Source organism: Meleagris gallopavo, chromosome Z (genome assembly GCF_000146605.3).
Source record: "Meleagris gallopavo isolate NT-WF06-2002-E0010 breed Aviagen turkey brand Nicholas breeding stock chromosome Z, Turkey_5.1, whole genome shotgun sequence".
Lineage (NCBI taxonomy): Eukaryota > Metazoa > Chordata > Aves > Galliformes > Phasianidae > Meleagris > Meleagris gallopavo.
Window position 1 is genome coordinate 41,345,714 of NC_015041.2, and position 5,244 is coordinate 41,350,957.

The 5,244-nt window shown below is 35.3% G+C and overlaps 1 protein-coding gene across 1 annotated transcript in view; it reads right to left on the reverse strand.

Annotated features, from left to right (window-relative positions):
• Window positions 1–5,244, reverse strand: part of LOC104915165 (adenomatous polyposis coli protein) — a 24,357-nt gene that overhangs the window by 8,253 nt on the left and 10,860 nt on the right. The gene's annotated exons all lie outside the window — the stretch shown is intronic.

The window sequence follows — 5,244 nt, forward strand, 5'->3', positions numbered from 1 at the left end:
GGAGGGAGGGAGGGAAGAAAAGGATTTTAAGTCACATACTGTAAGTGGATCTGCGAACATAATCTCAAAATATTAGCTTAAAGAGCAAATGTTACAAGGACACTCAATCTTGAGAATAACCACTGTCTAATTACATACCAGTACTGTAGGCAGAGGAATTCTGAAGTACATATATGCATGCAACTTTGTCTTCTCTGTCTTTTCAAAAGTAATTCTGGAGGTGAACTGAGGACAAATTTCCCTATGTAGACATCTGCCCAGCTTGTGAAGCCAAGGTCCATGCCTGTATCAGTTCTTTTTTTTCAAGTCAGTTTGAAGCCAGCCTCCCAGCTGCTCCCACTCACAACACTTTGGTTGACAATGCAGAATGGTCTCAATATGAACTAATTTTCTTTCAGACCAAACGATGCCAGCAGTTATACTCAAGACAGTTAATGGGCATCCACTCCATGGGACCAAGGTGCAACTAGTCCAAAAATAAAATCTCCCGACATGTACACAGTGTGCACGTTGAGTCCCCAAATGTAATCTATCTACAGTGCATTACCTGTTAATACAGGCATATCCTTCAAGATTACATTTAGTGTGATAAAATTATTGCTATTGAAAATGATCTCCACTCTGCTTGTCTTTTAAGAGCGTTAAGCCATGAGGCCCAGTCATCTCTATACATAACACTAAAGTCAGACAAACAAATAATATAGTGTACTTCAACTAAAGGCTCCTACATGATCCGGCATAAGGATGGATAACATCTGTAGACAGCAGACTTAGCTTATGAGCCTAAAAGGACAGTGTGGATACATGAAATAGTCTCAGGAGTTTTTCAGGGTTCTGAAAGACTTATCAACTAATATAAATTTAGAAATAACTAATGAGCCCTTTTTCTCTAAGAAATGCAACTTCTGCAGGACAAAAAAACCAAACTAAACAAACAAAAAAACCACAACAAAGACCCCACAACACAAACCCTTTCTCCCACTCCCTTCTTAGAAGCCTTTCTCACTTCTGCAGTTCTGCTATTTCAGAGGTCCTACATTTACAATGCTTTCCTATGCAGTAAGCATTCTTGCTTCAAGAGCCAGTATGAAGAGCTACGTGGAATTAAGATGACCTTGTCCTCTCTATCTCCAGATCGTGTGACTGCATGGTGTAGCCTTGGGTGGCCAAGGCTGCTCTGCCTGCACATCTGGCATTGGCAACAGTTAAAATCAGTATGCTGGATGCCCTTACTCAATTCTCCCTGCTGACATTCATTTTATTTGAATAAAGAAATAAGTACGTTGTCTGGAATAACTGATTTGGTCATGCAAGTTTTTATTTATTTACTTATTAAAATTGTAGGATTTAACACATATGTCCTCTGCAGTTCTCCTATTTTTTTTCCAGGATTAATACAGTGTTTTGAAATATTTTTTCCATGAAAAATAATCCTGTATTTTTTTCAATATAATGCCTGCTGAATAGTGCAAAACCTTTTCTATGCATAAGCTAGAAACACTTTAAACAAAGTTAAATTAGTACTCTACTTAGTTAATCATACACAAGTAAGAGTTTATAGTTTAGATCAGAATACATTATTAGAATAAGCAAGTTCTATACTTAATAGTGACTTCTTAATAAAAGAGTCACACAAACCTACGTGTACCTATAAAGATGGTTGGAAAAATATTTTTCTGTTCTTTTAAAAAACAGAAAGTTGAATTATTACAACTGTCATTTAAATAAAACCTATCCATACTGGAGAATTATATGAATGCTTCTAGAAATGGAGATGCTTCTCCTTCAAATTCCCCTCATTGAAAAAGGTTTCTGTCTTCACAGTCCAGAGACTGCAAAGAAACAAAATTTTCTGAGGGTGGGGAAGGGAGATGATGCTGCTCCATTAATATACTCGAGTTTACAACTAATTCATAGCTAATTAAATAAAAAAGAACAGTTGGGTCAACAGGTAATTCGAAAATTACTGATAAGTATCTTGACAGTACACGGTACCCAGATGGGTAGCAAAGCAAACAAAATTGCTTAAGGGCTGCAATTAACTCAAAGTACTAATTAAAAAAAAGAAACACAGAAATGCAATGCTAATAATGCCAGATTTCAAATTCCAACAAGTTAAAATTTACAGTGTATTTAATTTTGGAGAACTGTATTAATATTTGTATTTGGAAATATTTTAAAAGACGGTATCTGTACAAAAATGCTCTGGTTATCTACACCTCTCTCTGGCACAAAGAGGAGCATTTACAAAAATCAGTCAAATCAGATAGCTTTGGTTTCTGCATACAACACTAGCTTCCACCCTTTCCCATCCCCTTCAGACAGAATAAGTTTTATTATTCATATTCACTTTTCATATGGTTTTATGTATTCGGAGAATGCCCAAATGACTGAAAATCATGATGAAACTTAAAATACAAGGGCTGTTCCAAAGGTAATGCCTCCTATTTTATTATATTGGTCCACAGTATCAGAAGCAGATGTTGGTGGTATGGCAGTAGAGATTGAACCTTCCAGCCAATATTCTGTTCCCTGGTGTTGCCATGTGACAGATGGCAGCAGGGGACCAGCATGACATGGATGCCTTTGAAGCAAAGATGCACCACCGAAATCCCTCATGTGGAAGAAATGGCACCCACTGACATTCTTCAATGCTTGGTGAATGTTCATAGAGATTAAACATTGAGAGCATAGTGAGGGGTGGCTGATGTGTTTCAAGCAGTGGAAACAGACAAGAAAGATGAGTCATGCTCTAGACAGCAATGCACAGCTGTCATATCACTAAATGGAGAGCTTCTGTTCTTTGTTGGTGAAAATACACAGCTAATGTTGGTGACCAAACTGAAAAACACAGTGTTATAACTGAGAATTTGCTCTGTGAAGCAGTGTAACTGTACTCTTTGTATCTGTTGTAGTTCCCATGGAAATAAAAAAAAAAAAGGCATTACTTTCAGCATGACCTGCTGAAGTGTATGAAAACATTGGCAGCAAGAGGCCAGAGACATTCATAGATCAATATCAGCTGGAAGACTAAGCAAAGAAGATGTTTTGTTTTTTATTAGGTCTTTCAAAATTAAGCATGAGTCTAAGTTAGGTTTACCATGACTGCCACTATATCACTAACACCTGAAGACAAAAACAGGCTTAACTGCAAAAACATGGGCAGTGTTTACAATTTTAGAGAGTATCTGAACATCTGTCTCAGCACCATACAGAACAGGGATAGCACATAGTGAATTAGTAAATATTACTATTTTTAATCAAATCATCAGTATTTTAAAATGAGAATATTTCTGACAGTAATTATACTTATGTTTTTAGTATACTATATTGAAAACTTACCATAAAATTGGACTTCAAAGTGAAAGTGACTTTTCATATTCAACCCAGTATTGCAGTTTCAATTAGTATTATCAAAGGGCAGAAAAAAACCATCACCCAAATTCAACAAAAACACTAGATGTCATACCAGTACTGGTGAAATCAAAATACTATTTTCCACAGATTTATAGGTATTCAAGGTCTAACATGACCTTTCATAGCTGAACTTATTGTCTGAATGAGCATTATGAAAAGATCCTTTACACCTGAACAGTCTGGTGATTTACACTGTTTCTTAATCAAGCCTGGTGACAGCCTTTCTAATTGGCTCAAGTCTTTGGCAATTGCACTGGTTGCTCGACCCTATAACCAAGTCTAAATGAACACAATGATGACAATACTGCTGACTGAGGCGAAACAAGCTTGTTTTCTAACCTTTTAGAAAGAATAAAGCATTTGTTGTGTGAAATGATGTTCATTTTCATTTCAAATAATGCCACTTCCTAGAAGAAAATTATTTACATGATGCCATCGTGCTTAAGAGCTGTCAGCTGCTGTAACTACACATTCAAGTCTATCAAGATTTTAGTGTAAGTCTGCTGTCACACCAACTAAAGTATCTTATTCTGTGTTCAGAAAGAATACTGCCTGAGGTAAGTCAGTAACTATAAAATATCAACAGTTCAATTTCATTGAAAGTTCAGAAAAAACTTTTTTTCAGTTTTCCAACCAATCTGGATTCTGGAAGAATTGCAAATGCTATGCTTAATCAAAAACATAACAACAAATTGAGAATGACAAATCTAACTCAATACAATACCACTTCTTTGCTACCTGAATAAACCTGCATTTTAAAGGTCTGAATTTCATAAGATACTAAGTCACTCTCATAACATTTTCATTTATTTCAGTGCATTTTCAGTTTGCATTAACATAAAAAAGTTATTTGCAAATATCTAACTGCATTACATGTACAGTAACTGAAAAAAAATTACACAGAATTGTTATTACCATACAGTTTGTAAAAACCTGTGAAGTTTAAGGGAGTTTCTTCCTCAGATATTAGAAATTATCAAATGATCGACAAATAGTAATCAATATTTACTGTTACTTTTAGAGGATGTTTCTATATATTTCCCTATTCCTTGCATATCAAATGTATAGTTGGTGCAATGTTTTTCTTCCCCGTGGCATGATTCTGCTGTGGCAGTTTCCTTCAAGTGCTTGAAGTCTCTCCTGACTCTTCACTCCTATGAAAACCAAGGAAGCATGGGATACAAAAAAAAATTCTGCATGGGAAAAATCCAGCCCTAGGATAAGGCTATTACTTTAAGAGGGAACAGAAAAGGTCACGTTAGGAAAAATATCAACAATAAAAGGAATATATGTATTTCCTATGCTAAGCATGAAGAACATTATCCCTTGAAATACTTCAGTCGCTTACAGGTTCGAAAGGGAAATACTGAGATAAAATGGAAAACAAAAAGATGAAAAGAAAATAAGGTATAAATTAATATAGCATGAGGTACAGAACCTCAGAATTTAGCACCTATTCCATAGATATTTATTCAGGCAAGGAATGTTTCTGCTGAATACAGGGCTCTACTCTATACTTTTTTCAACAAAGCACTTGCAATTACAATAGTATCTCCATCATATGAAATAAAAATCTTCAGAAATTTAGCCTTAGAAGAGGCATTATCAACATCAGTGTAAGATTACAGGAGGCAAAAATACAGTACCCAGTACTTTGTTGACGTGCATCTAAGAATTAATCAGAAAAGTCTTTCTAAGTGAGACTATTCACGGATCACTACCTTTTCATAATAGACAAACATACTATTACCATCTACACTGTAAGACCGTTCCTACAGCTACATAAAGCAAGTATGCTTTAATATTTTTATTTAATACAAATAATAA